Genomic DNA, 20,077 nt, shown 5'->3' with positions numbered 1-20,077 from the left:
CCATTCTGCATAGTCAATGGGTTGGATGAATCCTACGTCTAATAATTTCTTGAGTTCAGTTTTGACCATGAGTACCACTTGTGGATTCATCTTGCGTAGCTTTTGCTTGACTGGCTTAACTCCTGTAGAAATGGACAAGTGATGCATGATTAAGTGTGGATCTACTCTAGGCATATCAGCATATGACCAAGCAAAGTTGATTTGTTGTCCTTTAAAGAAGATGATGAATGTCAACCTTTCTTCCTCGGTCAGAGATTCTGCAAGGTGTATGTTTCTGGCTGCTTCTGTGGTACCAATGTTGATTGATTGAGTGGGCTCAATCAATATGGGTGATCGCTCATGAAAGTGTTCAGGAAGAGTGTCAAGTCTCTCATTGTTAGGTGCCTTAGAAAGGTTTTCACCCTCAGATGCGTCCTTTATTTTTACTTTTTTGTGATCTAGAGCTGCCATTGACTGGTTTTCAACATCAGATCCTTGATTTAGTTCATTTTTGCGACTGAGAGACTTGGCACTCCCTGGTTTGTAGACATCCTTACTTTGTTCACTGGTAGAGCCTATTTCCGGATTTACAGTACATAGGTAATGGATAATGGAGTCATCATCTGGGAAAATTGGTATATCATGGATTTCAGGTTCATTCCAGTCGATGAGGTCAGGAAAGACAAGTGGTAAGGAATCGTTGGGTGGATCAAGTTCGGCTACTGTGAGTGTTAGGACAGAGTTTGCATTGTGATTGGCCTTGGTTTTAAAGAAGTCCAAGATTTCATCGAGATCCTCGATGGTATTATCTTCCACATAGACTTGTTCATAATGTTTTTGTTCGCTTTCCTTGGCGTCATAGATATTTTGTGGTCCAAATTCAAGAGGTCTATCTTTTGCGTTATGTTCTTTTTGAGAAAGGGATATAGAATCAGTATCGTCGGGGACATCTGTAGTAGCATTGGAGTAGGTACCCCATTCATATTCATTGGACTCTGTCTCATAGGCATCATCCTAGATTCTATCTGTGCTGTAAACAGGTATGTTGTATGGTGAAAACAAATCTTTGATGATGGATACCATTTTGATGGTTTTTGTTGATTCTGTATCAGATCCGTCTTCTACTTGCTGGATTTGTTCATAGACTGTACTTCCTCAGGGAGGAATAACAGTATCTGGGGATGACAGGATTTGTTCTTGAGACATTGGTGTTTGGATATGAGTTACTGCTGCAGATAGGGCTTTCTTATGACTTAGAATTTTTTCGTGATATAACTTCTGATCTTGATGTTCCCATGCCTTGCGGATTGTTTCTGCTGATTCAAAGAGTGCTTCCTGCCAAGATTCTTCTTTGTACTTCTTCTTCACCTTCCATTGAGGTTTTGTAGTTGTGTGTGGCGGCCTTTTCAATAGGAACGTGAGTTTAGAACCCAATCCCGCTTTATTTCTATTAGGTTGTGAAGGAAGATCTATAGGTTCAGTGACTCCTCCTTTGCGTTTCCCAATAGGTCCTTTACCGCCATATCCCATTTGCTTCATGATTAAGTAGCCTTTTCCATATAGGTGTGTTGGTAGAACAATGTCCAGAGCGGCTGCTCTATGATTTTCTTCTTCATCTTTATATAACCAGCTAAGAATGTCTTTGTCTTCTGATTCATGTGCTAGAGTACCCAATTGGATGAAGGTACCATCAAATTTAGTGGTGGGTTGAGTAGCTAGATGTGTTGATGTAGTAGGCAAACCATGCGATCTAGGTGATGTTGGCAATTTGGCCAAACATAACGGCTCCAAAGAGTATTCTCCCATGCCTTGGTCTTTGATTTGCATTTTCTGTTTGAAGTCTCCCCATAAGGAGTTTGATTTTGCTGTTGGTGGATCTGATGTTGAAGATCGCTGCTTTTCTCTATTATGAGGAACCAAACTATCTTGGACTGCCCCCATTGCATTGCAATGTTGAAATGGATTGTGATCAACTGATATGAAGATTTCTTGTCCGTCATAAGGAAACTTGACATGCTGGTGATACGTAGAAGGTACTGCTTGCATTTCATGTATCCAGGGTCGTCCTAACAAGATATTGTAGGTGAGATCAATATCTAAGACCTGACATATAGTATCCTTTTGTACTGGTCCTACTTGAATAGGTAATATCACTATGCCTTTAGAGGACCTTTCCTCATCATCATATGCCTTGATGGTGATCTTTTTGCAGGGATCAATAGATTCTTCTAAGAAGCCTAATGCATGGATAAGCTTTAAAGTACATATATTAAGTCCGGCTCCTCCATCTATTAAAACTATTTTTACTCGGTGTTTGCAAACAATGACTTCAATATGGAGAGGAGTATTATGTGGATGACTTAAGGAAGTATTGTCATGCTTGGAGAAGGTGAGGTTATGAGGTCTTGTCATATGGGCGACCATGGCTTGAAATATGTCGGTATCCAGATTTTGAGGTACATTTGTGTCCAATAGCGCTTGCTCCAATATGTCTTTGTGCTTTGGTGATAGTTTCAATAATTCCAGGATAGATATCTGAGCCGGAGTCTTGCGTAGTTGGCTAACGAAGTCATATTGGATTTTTGGTGTGGTATTTGTGGGTGTAGTATGTCCCTTCAAGACATATTTCTGAGTTCGGGTTGTTACATTGACAAATTCATGATCATGCCGATCTAGAATGGTGATGACATTGACTTGATGATCTTCAGCTGATATGTGATTTATGGTGTTGTTGTAGATATGGTTGATATGAGCTCCACGTGTATCATCTGAAGTTGATGCTCCATCTTTGTTGTAATTTGGGAGAGGATTTTTGAAGGCTCCATGATCACCATTTGTCTTGAGACCATCCACCGTTAAGTCACCTCGATCAATCATGTCCTGTACTATGTGTTTCAATCTCATGCACTCGTTTGTTCTATGACCCTTGTTGCAATGGAAATCACAATAGTGTGAATCATTCCACCAAGGTGGTTTGATTGGGGGTTCATAGTTGCTGATGGGAGGCAAAGAAAGAATCTTGTTTGCCAAAAGTTCTCTGAATGCGGATTCTAATGATTGTCCCAGTGGTGTGAAGATACGCTTTTGGAAATTGTTCATGTTGTTGCGTGAATTGTTGTTAGGTCCTAGATTCATGTTTTTGTTTTGAGTATCGTTGGTGTTGTTTGTGTTGAGTTGTCCTTGATCAGTGTTTGGTGTATATGAGTTAGCATTTTTAATATTTTTTCGTGTTTTGAGGATTTCCAGATAATGCAAGCACTAGTTGTTTAGATTTGGGATCATGTGTTTCATTGTTGCCTTCGTTTTTGTTTCGAATCCAAAATCGAGATTTGTCAAGGTTGGTGTTGTTCTGATTATTGTAGTTTGATGAGTTTGTTCCTTCCTTGTAGAATTTGAGTGTTCCCTTTTTGACACAGGCTTCCTCTACTTGAATGCCATTTTCAATCAATTTAGCAAAAGATGGTATGCATTGAAGTTTTAGTCTGTAACTCATTTCGCCATTCAAGTTATCGATGAAGATTTCCATTTTCTCCTTTTCGGGAATATCTCGAGGATATCGTGATACCATGCGTCGCCGGCATTGAAGGAACACCATGAATGTTTCGTTGTTCTTTTGTTTGGTGTTGCAAACATCTAGCATGGTTATGGCATGTTGGATGTTGTAGGAATAGTGGGTTATGAATTTGTTAACCAATTCATCAAATGATCTGACAGGTGGCGAAATTTTGGATAACCATTCCATAGTTTGCCCTCCCAGACTTCTGGGGAATAACCTCATTAAATGTGTGTCATCATGAGAAAATTCAAGGCTTAGTGTGCAAAATTCTTGAACATGATCTCGGGGATCACTTTTTCCATCATATTTATCAAATTTGGGAACGTCTGAGTTTGGAGGAAAAGGCACCATGTTCAATCTTCTGTCAAATGGGTAAGGACAGATTTCATTTAAAGAGTACCGCACTGTTGTCCCTTGTTGCATATCCTGTATTTGCCTTTGCAACATTTGCATTTGTTGAGTAAGGGCTGCCAAAGGTATACTGTCTTGTCGAGGGAAAAGTTCTTGCCTTGTATTGGTTCTCAGCTGAAAAGGTGTAGTAAATGGTATATTTTGCTCTGGTGTTTCTAGCTCAGGTATACGCATTTCCGGTATGCGTTGTTCTGGAATGTGCTGCTCTGGAATATGTTGCTCAGATATGTGAGTTTCTTCTTCTCTTTGTTGTTCTTGATATGCATATTGTCGAGATCCGGTTTGAAAAATGTTTGCGTCAAAATCTTCAGGAAGTTTAACGCCTTTACTTGTGAGCATGAGCAGATACTTTTCTTTGTCATTTTCCATGAGCTTTTCTACAAGTTTTTGGAATGAAGGGTTTTCCTGACATTCTCGAAGAAGTGCTTCAGTAATTTCAGGTTCTTCTAAGGGTGGAACCTCAAAAGGATTTGATAATCTTCGATTCATACTTGATTTTGCGTGTGTCTCGCTTTGTTTGTCTCATTGAGAGTGAGTAACAGGCATTTTAGTAGAAACTTTCAGTGATGAAAGGGACAAAAGCCTCGTTGATGTGTTGCTCGGGGGTTGGTGGTTCTGGTCGAGACGTGTTATATGTGATGCACTCGTCGAGCAAGAATGCTGGATTGATCTTTCCGCCGCGGTTTATTGTTTGATTAAAAGCGGACTTTTGACAGTATGCTCTTGTTTTCAAAGGTTCTTTATCAAATTCGCTAGATTTTTTTTGGATGTACTGTTTGACGTGATGAAGGAATACCCAATGAGATTTGAAGAGTTGACGATTGATGTATAAAAACTTATTTCTCTTGATGAATTTGGAAAAACTAGGTTGTTGTTTCTTCAACGTGATGTTACGATAGAGGTTCTTTCTTCTCAGAATAAGGGGATTAGTCATGCATGAGTGATCAATGGTTTCCTTTAATTTGTTTGGATTCAGTTGATTCTGGTTTTTGAAAATTTCAAATTTTACTCTATCAAAGTGAAGGCTTTTAGATGCCCCTTCACGACAAAGCGTGTCAAATAGTATGGATAAAAGCTTCCCGATCTGGAAACTTGATTCGACAATTTGAAAATTCTAAACAAGTGTTGTGAGATAAAAATCTGTAAGATGGTAAAGGATTCTGTTGATACTGATGATGAGATTTCCGGATTATGATAGGAGAAACGTCCTCTATTGCGCGATTCGTTTAGGATTCTGACAACGTTCGTTTTGACACAAATTTAGCTCAAGAAATAGTTTTTAGTGGTTTGTTTGTCACTCTGTTGTGATGAAAAATGATTTTTGATGAAAAAGGCTTCTAAAAATATTTTTGAAATTTCAAAAAAAATTTCAGTTTTGCTCTCTGTTTTTCTGTTTTGGATTACGTGCTAGAATAGAGTCTACATGCGCTACTGAAATTACCTAATGCGCTAAAAGAATAACCACACGCGCTAGGCTGCCCCCGGACACGCGCTAAAGTTCAGACTGTGTTTAAAAATTGTTGTCTAACTATTGAAAACCTACGTGCTATTCCGGGCCTGTCACGTGCTAACTGTTTGACTTTATGCGCTAATGTTTGGTTTCCACGTGCTAAGCTGTTCTTTCCACGCGCTAGACTGTTTTTCGGATGCGGTAAAGAATGTTACACTGTTTTGTTGTAAGATGAAAACGCTACTGTTTTAACACAACATGCTAATCTGAGGTTTGGATGCACTAACAAAAGTAATCTACATGCTAAGATGTTGCTCTTATGCGCTAAACTGGCCTGATTTTTCCTTTGATCTGGATTTTGTGAATTTTGAAATTTTGCTGTGAAATTTTCAAGTGTGATGGATGATTTTTTGAGGCAATAAATGCAAACACAGCACAAAAAGTACCACCATTTTGCCTAATCTAACAAAAAGTGTATGTTCTGCGAGGATGTGTTCAAATCTCCAATGTCTTAACAGGTTTGGATACAAATAACACAGTTCAGAAAGACTCTTTAATCAAAGGTTATAAATAACATCATAGCTCACTAGTCTCGATACTCCGTCAGCTCAAACAGCCATGTCACCCCCTAGAGGGCATCCATTTTTTTGCCTTTTGCCAGAAATTAACTCAAAGTGAATCGCTTCATAGTTGAGTAGTTATCTTGGAAGATATATGGTGAGTAATCTTGGGGGCGGATTCTTCTCCACCCTTGCACTATGATGTTATAAATGTTTGGTTACTGACTCAGTTCAAAGCTTCTATTTCTAGGGTTCGTAATCAGGCTTCCCGTTTGGCCGTCAGTGATAAACTCCCTCAGGAGGCTTCCCAACCTTTAGAACAAAGGCTTTACATATCTCAAGGATACTGGGGGAAGGCTAATCACTGCGCGCAACCGTTGAAAAGGACTTTCGTCACTTTCCACATTTGATTATAGTGGGTTGGAATTCTTGGCGTCAAAGTCATTCCCCACTTAGGTCATTCCCTTCACACCGGCCATAAATGGCTTTAAGAGTTGATTCCAACTCCTCGGGAAGGTAGGCCTACTAAAGGATGTAAATGCTTGAAATAATGAAAGTTGTAAGAGCAGTCTGGATTTTTGATCACCCAGTTAAGGGGAGAGCATATTCCTTCCACTTTCGAGACAAAGGAATCAAATTGTTTATTTTTAGTCTTTAAATTCAATGATGTACTAAAATCTATGTGGAGATGTTGCTCCACAAAAACATGGTGTTTATTTTACCTTTTTAAAACAGTGATTTTCTGATCTATGAAAAGGAATTTTGGTCAACAAAGCAAAAATTTTGATTTTACAGTCAACAAAAGAAATCGTTTTAAAATAAAATTTCCTGCTCCACCTACAAGAAAATGTTAGAATTCTTCAAATTGTCACTCCACTAGTTAGAAAATCGAGATTTTGGTGGACTTCTACAAGTCTAGATTTTATTTTGGTTACAACTGTAATTTTCTTGTTCGCTGTCTGTGATGCGCTACAGAAAAGACTGTACGTGCTAAAATAAAACCGTTATGCGCTAAAACAACAGCTTAATGCGTTGTACTGCGTTCCGGATGTGCCATTCTGTGTGTTTGAAGCACTGTTCTATTTTTTTCTCTCTCTCCTGCGCTGAGACCTGCAGGAAAATGAGTAATTTGATGCGCTAACGTTTTAACTTCACGCGCTGGATGATAGTCTACAAGTGCTGAAATATGGACTGGATGCGCTAATTTGTTAGCTTGATGCGCTACTCTGTTTTGTTTCCGTGCTGAGGTCTACAGGAAAAACGTAATGGTGGTCACGAGCTAATGTTGGAACTGCACGCGCTAGATGATGGTCTCCATGCGCTGAACAGTGGATTGGATGCACTACTCTGTTTACTGGATGCGTTAAACAGTGAACTAAAAGCGCTACTTCATTTTTCCTGCGTGCTTGCAAAAGTGGTTAGTTTCAAAAATTGATTTATTATTTAAGGTCGGGCCCCACAGTGAGCGCCAGAAATGTATGCAGGAAAAGTGGGCTGGTAGAATTTAATATGTGAAAATATTGCTAGAAACTAGTCCACACACACACACAGGACTTCTTGGTGCAAGCTATGGAGTAACGCAGTATTACTCAGCTTCCCAAGGTGGGTCCCATGGTTCTCTATCTCACAATGTCCCTCAAACCAATGTTTTGCTCTTAGATCACTGAGCAAAATGGTTCAGGGATGGCAAATGCAAGAACGAGGGATGCTCTGATAGATTTTAGAATGAAATATGTTATAAGCTATGTATGATTTTAAAATGCAATAAACTAAATGATAAGATGACAAGATTAGTATGAATACTATCCTAGCATACTATATTTAGTCTATGATTGAGCTAAAATGATAAAGAAATTATTCTAAACATGCATATTTAGTCTAATTCCTGATTTAAAGAGAAGCTAAATGATAAGCATAAAATGATATAAAAAAGCTTAAATGTATTTGAACATAAGTGTGATGCTACAAATTTAAAGGATGATTGTTATGGAAGAATGAGAGCTCTATTTATAGCAAAAACAGGGCAATGGATGGTCAGGATTGAATGGTTTAATCAAGGGTTGAGTTTGAAAGTTGGGGATCCATGTTTGCAATTGGCACCAATGAAATGGTGACAAGTGTCAACATAGGGTTGGGTTGAGAGAAGGGGTTGGAGACATTGAATGCCTGAGAAGACCTCATGATTATTTAGAGGCTAAGGGTCAAGTCTAAATTAAGATTACCCACTGGATTAAGAGTTAATCCAAGGATAAACCTTTGTGCAAATGTTTAAGAGATAATCATGGTCAAAGCATTAAAGGCCTGATGAGACCCTTGGGTTGGATGAAGGTTGAGTCAAAACAAATGTTTTAACCATGTAGGAGGGTTTGAGTTAACCATTAATGGTTATTGGAGACTTTGGGGATTTAGTGGTTGAAGGTTGAAAGCCTTCAATGGTTATCAAAGACTTTGAGGAATTTAGTGGTTGAAGACTTGAAGCCTTTAATGGTTATCAAAGACTTTGAGGTTTTGAGAAGTGACTTCCCTTTACTTAGGGATGTGACAAAGTTTAGAGGAGGGGTTAGGTTAATTAGAAGCGATTAGAAGATTCTAGAAAGGATTAGAAAGGGGTTTAGGAAGGCAAGTGGGAGATGTAGGATTTTGCAAGTGGATGGAGGGATAATAGGATTTAATTGAATTAAATGATTTATTCAATTTGGTTGTAATTTGGAGAAATTAAATAAATTAGATTTATTTAATTTAGGATAACTATTTAATTAAATTTGAATTTAATTAAAAGTGGATAGGGGGGATTTAATTGAATAAAATGATTTATTCATTAAATGGGTATAGTGAATTTAATTTAAATAAATTGAGTAATTTACTTAATTAAATAGAAGAATGCGGGTAATTTAATTAAATTGGATTTAATCAAATAGAGAAATGAACATAAAATATTCATTTAGGGAATATGGTCATTTTTATACGTCTACACTACTTAAAGGTGTTTGGTAATGTTCGATGTTTTTGGACATAAGTTCATCCTGCAGTGACTCACTTAAGAGCCTTGTAACTTGTGGTGGGGCCCATTTGTCCTTTCGGCACGTTACACTGTAGGAACAACTATACCCAAGGCTACAACTTTTGCTCTCACCTGATTTCTATAGCGGCTCAAAGGATTTACTGCACGAGGTCTTTCGTAAGAGTGATGTGTCTCTTGGCAGGCCTCTCTTAAAAAAATAAATTTTGAGTGTTACTAACACTTTTCTCTTGCACCTAGGACCACGAAAGCTAAGGGAGAGGATAGTGTGTGTTAGAAGTAGGACCACTCGAACAACTCTTTTGCACAAGCGTGTCAATCACAAAATACACTTGTTCGTTTTAACTTGTCATTGCAATGATGTTCTATTTAATTGGAGATGTTGCTCCAACAACCATGATGTTCTTTTTAACTTCAAAGGCAATATATTTGAGTAATTGAAAAATCCTGGACAATTGAAATTGAAACACGTATGCATGAAGTAAATCATTTTGAGAACAACTTTGACAAATTTGGGATTCTTTTTAACTTGCACAAAAATGAAGTGTTGATTGTGAATTTTAGTTTGATGCAAGAAATAAAATTTGTCTTGTCTTGTTTTAAGCACCAAAATAGAGTGTATCCCTAACTTGCAATGAAAGCAAATTTGTTTTTTTATTTTTTATTTTAAAAGCACCAAAAGAAGTGTTTTTTATTTTTAATAACAAAAAGGGGTTAGTTTAAGACCTGCACACGAAACAAACAGTTAGAAAAATCTGAAAACATAGTGGGCTTCCACAAGCCTAGAAAATATTATTATCAGTTACAAGGCCTTTCTTTTACAACGTACTGTTACAATAGCGCTACTCTATGTAAAAACAAAAGCGCTACTTAACACAAACGCGCTAAAAATATAGACAAAGGCGCTAGACTACAATATGTAAACAGCAATACAAGAGCGCTAAAAGTATGGACAAAAGCGCTAGTTAATAAGAAAAAGCGCTATAATATTGGCAATAGCGTCAAATTTGAGACAATAGCGCCATTGTAAGAACAACAACGCTAAAATGTCAAATTGCAATAGCGCTAAAGCACGGGCAAAAGCGCCAAAGTGCGACCTGTGTGTCAAGCTAAATAGTCAAAAAGTTAGTTTTGTAAAAATAAAAAATGTTGTTGTTTGTTAGATTCATGTTGGGTTCACCAAATGATGCTTTGCGAAATGGACAAGTGTTAGACTAAAGCCTATGGTCGTATAACACACAAAAACATAAGAAACCATTAGTGTTAATCAACCAAAAACTAATCTAAGCAGGCATATCAAAAGAGACACTAAAAACATGATAAAGGATTTAACTATGGAAGTAAATATAATAAGACATCTCCAAATGTCTTTTAACATGCTCTTAGCTTCTTCTTATTTGTTCCTCTCCTCTCCAAGTTCCAAATTAGTGTAGCTCTCAGCAGCTTTTTGCACTATGGATGCTTATGGAGGTTCAAGATTGACAATGCTTATAACTTATGCTATGCAAGTGCGAATAAAAGTTGAAATGAGAGATTTATCTAATTAACTAATTGATTTTAGACCAAAAGAGTGAATATGATGTTAACTGCTCTCTAGAAATGCCTATAGATTAAATGCATACAAGTTTTCAGGATCTGGATTATGAAAAAATGGGTTCTATTTATAGGAAAAATGGAGCAATGGATGGTTGAGATTGAGTAATCTCAACAATGGTTAGGATTGAATGATATTCAATCCATGTGATGGCTTTCAACCCAATCCCAAGATGACAAGTCTCAATATGAGATAGGTTGAGAGGAGAGGGAATAAGCATTAAATGTGTGATATGACCTGAAGGTTAACTTGGGAGTTAAGGTCAAGGTTGGGTTGAGTGAATAAATTCTTTATTCAAAGAATAAAGCTTTTATCCAATGGATAAACTCTTGTGCAAAGGTAAAAGGGATAACCATGGTCAAAGCAATAAATGCTTGAGGAGACACATGAGTCATATGAGGGTTGAGTTAGGGGTTAACCATAAATGGTCATATAAGAACCATAAGTGGTTTAGAAGAATTTAGAGGTTAAATTGTTGAACACACAAAGCATTAAATGTTTTTCAAAGACTTTGAAGTCTTTGAGAAGTGACTCCAAGTTTCTCAAGAATGTGACAATAATTAGGGGATGGATTAGGCTAATTGATTAGGATTAGATAGGTTCTAGAAGAATTTAGGAAGGGGATTTAGGAGGCAAGTGGGAGATGTAGGAAAATGCAAGTGGGGGGGGATTTATGATTTAAATAAATGTTTTATTTAATTTATTTAAAAGAGGAAAGAGGATTAAATTGAATAAATAGAATTTATTCATTTAATTGATTTGTGATTTTGGTTTAATGAATTAATTAAAATAAATTGAATAATTTATTTAATTAATAGGAGAATGTTTGAAGATGAATTAATTAAATATTAATTTAATTAACTGATGGCTAGTGGGTTTTTAATCAAATAAATAGCAAATATTCATTTAATTAAAATGGACAGATTTATGTAACTACAGAATGGCTACAAGATATGCATGCAATGGTGTTCTTGATGTGGGGTTGTGTGGAGTGTTGATGAGAATGGCTCAAGTATATTTGGAGAACGCCTCATGAAGATCCTCTTTTATCACTATAAAGTTAGGTGGCCTCAATGTGACAATCTTATTTTTGGCTTCTCACATTGACATTATTGCTTTGTATAAATCATAGAAGGGGAAAGCAAGATGACTTCACTTCTTGGATTAATCAAGCTCCACACTATTGCCAGCTTTAACATCTATAATAAATTTTATTCTATTCATATAAAATAATCATTTTATTTTTCTTTTTGGCCATCTTTAACATATTTTTTGAAAGTCTTGGAAGCATAAATACATGTCTATGATGCATAGGTGTGACTCCACATAATGTGTGCATGTGACTTGAAATTCTTTTTTTTTTAAATCTAAGTTGTTAATTCACATCCCTTCTTTTAACTATTAAGAGTCCACTTAATAAATAGTTGTGCAAAGATTGTATTAGTAGTTAAATCCATAAATTTCAATATTTGAAAATAAGATCTTAAAACATTTAAAAATAAAATAAATAAAATAATTAATCGATTACATATACAATTTCATGAAACTGTTTTTTTTTCTTTCTATCCATTTTTTAATATAAAAACTTAATTAAATATTTTTATTTTTCTATTTTATATAAAAAAATATTTATTAAATTATATTTAAAAAATTAGCATTTTAAAATATTTTTCATAATCATGTTATATTTATAGATTAAACACATAACAAATCAATTTCACTAAAATATATTTTAAAAACAATGACCATTAAGATCCCATATTTTTATTTTTTTTTACAAAGGAGAATTTTCTGGTCTTACAAAATCACTAGATGTGTAGAATAAGCTACCAATATTTTTATAATATTAGAAATTCTACATAAGGACGCGTCTATTCTGGCTCCAAAATGGCTGTACGGATTGACTAACATGTCGCACGTTTTAAACCGTCGATTTTGCAATAAACGGCTGCGATTGACTAACACGTCGCTATCACGTTGTACAAAAGGTCTTTTTTGGAGCCAGAATAGCTTCAGCCTTCAATTTGGGCTCCAAAAAAGATGAATTTGTGAGACTAACAAGATGTGTTATGCATTCTCTGTCGTTGGATGAAAAATCTACGGTTGACATTTACGACTAACATCCCGTGTTAATTACCATTTTTTGGAGCCAGAATAGACGCGCCCCTGATAATTAGTCAATCATGTGTTAGAAAATGATGTTCAAGACTTAAATTGGGTTGTCGGCAATACGTTAAAAAAGTCATAAAGACTTAAATTATTAAACCTTCCAGCCAGAAATGGCCATGGTAGAGGTCGCCCACCGAAGAGAGCCTGTGGACGCGCGAGGAAGGAGTATCTGTCATCTGAAGCTCAAAAGAAAAATGCAAGCTAGGCCCTTCTAGCTACCTTATGTTTTTTGTTATGTCTCTCGAATGGTTTTTTGATTACTTCATTATAATCTCTGTTAATAGGGCAGTAAGCTTCTGCCATTTAGACTTTAAATTCTTGTTTTAAAGGGTTTCCTCAGACTTTCATATGGAATGCTTGCTTGTATTCCTTCTCTTCTAATAGAAAGAATTTGGATGCATCTTTTTGAACTCTGCTAAAAACTTTTTCTCTGTAAATTCTATATATTTTTAATATAATCTGGCTCTGCCTTTACCGATCAAAAAAAAAACCTTCCAGCCAGAAAATAAAATAGAAAATATCTCATCATCTTGTTGGTTGTTTAGTTATTTATACCCCAATGGAAGAACAGTTATACATCACACAATTGGAATGCAATGTATCCATTTTGCTTCAACATGTTTGTGGGCTCTGCGTTTTTGTTGATTTGGGTTATAATTCATTTCCCATTTTCAAAAGCATGTTTACAAGATGAGAGAGGATACTTGCTGGATTCCAAAGCTGATCTTAATCTTTCCTTATCCTTATCATCTTGGCAAAGATTCAATTGTTGCGAGTGGGAGGGTGTTGTCTGTGATTATCATACATCCCATGTCACCCATGTAAGTACTCACTCTTACAATTGGTTCAGTGATGATTATGATAGGACGAGGGAAGTTCGTCCATCGTTGTTTAATCTGCAACATCTACAACACTTGGATTTCAGCAGGAATAACTTTCAAGGTATTTCCATTCCCCCCCAATTGTCAAAACTGCACAAACTTACATTTCTTATCTTAAAAGAGGCTGGATTTGCCGATGGTGAAGTTCCTACAGAGTTGGGAAATTTGTCAAGCTTGCATCATTTGGATATTTCTAATAATCACAACTCGAATAGTAAAAAGTTTGATGTATGGGTCAAAAATCTAAGAAGCCTGGAATTCTTAAGAATGAATGGAGTGAACCTAAGAACGGTGTCTGAGCACTGGGGCGAGGCTCTTAGCTGTCTTCCCAATCTTACCCAGATTCACCTGTTTCAGTGTAGGCTCTCAGGTCAGATTCTAGATCTCTCAAACCTCACCCATTTATCACATCTACATATAGGTTGGAATTCTTTCCCATTTAAACTACCCTCTTGGTTTGAGAACGTTTCCTCATTGGTTTCGCTTGATCTGTCCGGTTGTGGTCTAGATGGATCCATCGCTTCCAACTTCATGCAGCGTTCAAGAATTAGCAATCTTGTGCTCGATTCCAATCCTAACTTGAAAGGAAACCTTTCTTTCATTCTAATGCATTCTTCCTCACTGGTCAGCCTATTTCTTATTTCTTGCAATTTATGAGGAGTAATTCACCCATCTATTGCAAACTTTTCATCCCTTGAGACCATTTTTGTGCCATGTAACTATTTGGAGGGTAGTATACCGTCCTCTTTTGGTAGCTTATCATCCCTTATATGTCTTGACCTTAGTGACAACTGGTTAAGTGGTCAAATTCCTCCATCTCTTTTCCAGCTTCCAATATTAATATAGCTCATTCTAGACCACAACCAGCTATCAGGAACAATTCCAGATTACATATCAACTAGTATAGAAATATTGTCACTTGATTCCAACCGTTTAAGAGGCAACTTTTCACTTCAGCTACTTGAAAATTTAACTCGCCTTGACAAATTGGACCTCTCTGATAATGAACTTCTCATTAAAATCCCTACAAGCTGGGTTCCTCAATTTGCCCACCTGTGGTTCCTTCAATTGAGGTCTCGCAATATAGAAGGCGACTTACCTACCTTTTTGTCCCAGCAATATCAGTTGAATTGGCTAGATCTTTCAGATAACAACATTGTGGGAAATCTTCCTTCGTGGTTGTGGGATCTTCCTAAACTTCAACAACTCAATCTTTCATACAATCAACTGGAAGGTTTTCTACCTGTTGATGTGTATTTTGTACACAACCAAACACAGAATAAAATACCCAAATGGTATCTTATCCTCTCTTGATTAAAGTCTCTGAATGCTGAAGATATCACGAAAAGGATCAATTAGGATGACTTCAAGGTTCTTCATTGTAGGATCTCTACATGTGGATAAGCACTAGTGGTCGTTGTAAATGTTGTTTCTTCAAGGGGTCTTACGCACTTTCTGAGAAAGCTTGTCCGTGTCACTCTCTTTTGATTTCAGGAACAGGATTTTCCTAATACTAATAGATTCTCAAAAAATAGCAAAAGATAAGGGTTTCAAGGGATGAATGCTAATCTAATCCTAAGAATGACTCAATGTAGGCTAGACTTGGTAAGACTCCACCAATTTCAGTATTGCCAAGGAATTACAACTCTACTGGAATTGATGTGATCTTCTAAGGTGATTAGTGATTTTCAAATCATCAAGGATTATAGATACTATCATAGAGATACATATCAATATTTCAACAATGATTGAATGTTTAAACAATCTCAATATCTCCAGTTGACCACACAAGGCGTCCTTACAATCAGTAAGAAGCTAGTGGTTTGGACATGAATCTCACAAAAGATCAAGCACAACACTTAGTCCTTCAAATTTAAATACTACTTCGATTGAGAATGATTCAAGAAGATAAACAATCATGAAGATAGCCACAAGTATTGCAATAAAAGACCATAACTTCAATATTTTGTTGATCTCAAAGCCAAATAGCCAACAATTGTTCAAAATTCTTTCTTCACTACTCAATCTTGCTACACAATAACTTTCTTCTCTCCAAGCTCTAACTACTATCTATCATCTAATCTATCAAAATGAAAATGAGTGAGGGTATATATAGCATCCTCAAATACAATGAATGGCCCAGATCGAAAGAAGATCAATGGCTGAGATTCTGACACCTAAACCCTAATTAGGGTTTGTTGCAAAAAGGTCCCCATTTAGATGAACATTATTAAATGCATAGCCAAATATTTAATTGGCACAAAAATAGAGGAAACATAGACCAATAGGAATTAAGCTACCACATCATCCTATAACAACTTTTCATCTAGAACCTTATTCCCTTTCCTATGCTCTTTCTTAGCATATCCAACGAATCTGGACACAATTCCTTCAATCTCAGCAATGGGAATCTCAGGAAGATTCTTCATTCATTCTTCCAAGTGAATGACCTGATCAAAAGCAGTGAGAAGAGCTATCTCCCATCCAGGTTCAAGTTCTTTGATCTTCTCAATCAGGAGCATGGTCACGAACATCAGATCTCATTGCTCATCTGTGATGACGTTCTCCTCTTTGCAAAAGATGACCTTGACTCTCTCCTCCAACTCTTGGATGTCCACATTTGTCTCAATCTCGATCCGCCTGCCAAGAATGGTACACAATACTTCAAACACCCTATCTTGAATTGGATGGATGATACCTTCAACTTGACTGCATTTGGTGTTGATGTCTTCAAAAAGGACCTCTTTCATCTGGAGCAAAGTTGACCACTATAGGAAGTTATGAGTTCCTCCATCCATTATCTTTTCTTATGCCAGGATCCGTCTTGGTGTTTGCCTTATTACTTGCAGGACAGGAATGATAACATCTCTAGTGTGAGTGAAAGCGACTACAGTTATCATTAGATTATGGATAATCTCAAGGACTTGGATAGCTCGATGAATTGTCTTCATCATTCTTGTTGCAAATTCAACGGCTATCGTGTGGGATTTATCAATCCAAGAGCTCATAAGCTTAACCAAGCTTTTGACCCTTTCTGCTTCGCCAACTGATTCAAGACAAAGAACCTTGAAGTCATCCTGATTGATCCTTTTCATGATATCTTCAGCATTCAGAGACTTTAATCAAGAGAGGATAAGATACCATTTGGGTATTTTATTCTGTGTTTGGTTGTGTACAAAATACACGTCAACAGAATTAGCGCTAGAAGGAGGGCCTGTACACGAAAGTTTCATTATCAAAAGAAACAGTACTATCCAGAAAATTCAAAAAAGAATACTTTTCAACATGGTCATGTATCATGATGGTGTTGCCGCATGAAGGATTGAATGAGGTAGTACAACCTAATTTGGAAATAGGCAACATTCAGGAAGACATTGTTTTAGGATTGAATCACCTAGCGTGGAACTTAAGGAGAAGTGACGCTAAGTATAACAGAGTTAGAATCATTTTGGAACAAGAAGTAGACAGAGCTGAAGAACACCAAAGAGCCACCGCCAGAGAACTTCGCAATCAAAGGAACTTGCAGTAATCTCCACAAAATAGATTTTCACGTTGGATCATATTGGTTCTTTCTCACCCAAAAAACATCAAAGAATATTGAGGTCTACACCAGGCACCAAAAGTCTGACTGAACTTCAGTTCACTTCAAGGTCAAAGTGAGTCAAAAGAGAAGATACTCCAAGGGAATTTGAGCCAAGATTAGAAGGCACTTCTGAGTCATCACAAGCTCCATCTCTTTAAGAACAAGTACAAGCGGCAATTCAAATGAGTATCCAAGCAATTTCTCAACCAATGAGCCAGGCTGGTTCATCAAGTCTCCTGTCAAGCTTTCAAACTTTGAGAAGCACAATGGCTCACAATGCTCCTCCTCCTCCTCCCCCCACTCATGCAATCAATGGTGCTACATGGATGATCAACAATCCATCCCCATTAGAATTTGCAATCTATCATGACATGCCAAAGAGTCCAAATAATTTATGTCCCAAATTCAATGTCAGTGATTTCAATCGTACAATAGAGGATCACATCAAGATGTTCAAAGATCTTCTTCATAACAGGCGAGTTGAATATGGAGATGTAGCATGTAGGCTCTTTCCCTACTCATTGGGAGAAGAGGCATACTTCTGGTTCATTCACTTACCAACAGGATCAATCAGGACTTGGGATGCAATGAAGGATGCATTTATTGCAAAGTTTGGTATACCAACCACACCAGCCGAGCTATATAGACAATTTGTTGAGATTCGAAGGAGAGAACATGAGCTGATCACTTCTTTAAACAACAGGTTCCATCAGGCTTACACGATGTTACGACATCCATACCTCATTACTGACCCATGGGAGATCTATTATGGAGCCTTAGATCATCTTACCACCATGTTTGTAAGGACACATCCTATCCCGAATTATTTAAACGCAGCATATGCAAAAGCTATTGAAGTCAGTAAGCACATGGGATAGAATATTACTGGGTCGCTACTTCATATGGGACCTACTGCAGCACCAAACCAAATACAAGCAGTTAGTATGGCATTAACCAACCAGACTCTAGTTATGAATCCTATTCCACAAGCAACATATCCTAACATGCAGCCGGCAAACCAATTGGTGCTTCACCCTGGAGTTGCACTTTCACAAGCCCCACCAGCACAACCTGTGTACCTGCAAAATGCAACAAACTCTTCAAGAACATAGGAAGAAAAGGATGAAATGAAAGAATTGATCAAACAAGTCAAGAAGCTGTCAACCAAGGTAACTCATTTGAGGAATCAGAATAATCAACTTCAAAGCATGCAAAGGATCAACCAAGGCCAACATGCAAACAATCAAAATTTCCAAGGAAATAATAATCAAGGTTTCAGGAATAACTGTCAGGGGAACAACAACCAAGGCTTTCAAAGGAGAACATGGAATACAGCTCCTAATAATGGAAATGTGGTGACGCCATTAGACAACCCATCAAGTTCACAGAATCAAGAGAATCATCCTACCAGTAAAGTGTTTCTAGCAGAGGCAGCCTTGTCAAGCTGGTGCAGACTCCACAATACAAACCAACATTCTAAGCTGCAGTGTCCTAAATTCAAAATTGCGGCCGACATATTCCAGCAGGAGATGCATAGCAATGATCCACCTAAAAATCCTCCTACCACAGGATATGAAATGGTCCCAACTACGCGGTATGATCAAGCCATGGTTGTGGAAAGTTGCAGGCATTCACCAGAAGGAGAAAATAACCAAGCTCAAAATGGAAGATTTCCACCATAGTCGGCTAATGGACCAATGGTATCTCCTGGTTCCCAGTTTCCACTTGCATCAGCAAATGAACCTGTTGAAGACTCAGAGTATTATTTCCCACCTTTGAATAATAGTGTCCTAGTTGAAGGGATAAAAGAGGTATTCCACCAGTCCTCAGGAGGTGTGGGTTCGAGAGTATATCAAAGAAATCAAAGAAATCAAGAACCACTGACAACATCAATTCCTCCAAACAATTTCTCTACTCCTCCAGATCCACGGGCTAGTAATAATCTGGAGTATCCACAAGACGCACGAGAATACAGGCAAAGGAATGTTTCCCCTCTCGCAAGGGATGAAGTGAAAAGGCTGGCTATGTTGGTGTTGGAAGAACTCAAGAAGGTTAAAATTAGCCTACCGCTTTATGAGCTATTGAGGGTATCAAAGATTAAAGATGTTGTGATTAATAGTCTAAATGATTCAAACACAGTAAGGCCAAATGTTCAGAATACGCCCAAAGAAATGGCCAACAATGTTCAGGCCGTCGTTAATGTAATTGAAGATGAAGCTGATAACAAGCAACAATCTGAGCAAGATGAATGTATGGTCTAGACCGTAGCCTTCCTAGCCAAAAAGGAAGATATGTTAGAATGAAAGGTGTTACTCAAGAGAGGCAACGTTAAGAAAACTCAACCCACCGTCAAAGAAAGTCTCACTACAAGTCAAATTCTTCCAGAAAAAGGGGTTGTCGTTAAGAAAGATGCAATCAAGAAAGGAAAGCCTCTAAAGAGGACAAACGATTCGAAAGAGGAAACATCATAAAAGAGTAACAATCTGAAGGTCAATGAAGTAAAGAAACAAGAACATGATGAAGATTCCTCGATCCTTTGCCAAGGAAAAGATGAGCCAGCACTGTTCCTACTATTTGTCAGAATTTTTGGGAAATTATTGCACAACTGCCTCTATGATTCAGGAGCTTCTAGTAATGTGATGCCCCTCATTGTATGTCAGAGACTAGGTATAACTCCTGCTCCCACCAGAAGGAAAGTCACTCAATTAGACAAGACAGAAGTTCTGATCATGGAAGAGTTGAACAATATCCACATGCAATTAGCTGCAGACCCAAGGGTTCAAAATTTCATAGACATATCAGTCGTAGATATCCCTGACTCATATGGGATGCTTCTGAGTAGAGATTGGTCACGAAAGTTGAATGGGTATGTGTC

The sequence above is a fragment of the Cryptomeria japonica genome, chromosome 8, assembly GCF_030272615.1.
Source record: "Cryptomeria japonica chromosome 8, Sugi_1.0, whole genome shotgun sequence".
Lineage (NCBI taxonomy): Eukaryota > Viridiplantae > Streptophyta > Pinopsida > Cupressales > Cupressaceae > Cryptomeria > Cryptomeria japonica.
The sequence above is the reverse complement of the archived record's forward strand: the minus strand, read 5'-3'. Positions refer to the sequence as shown.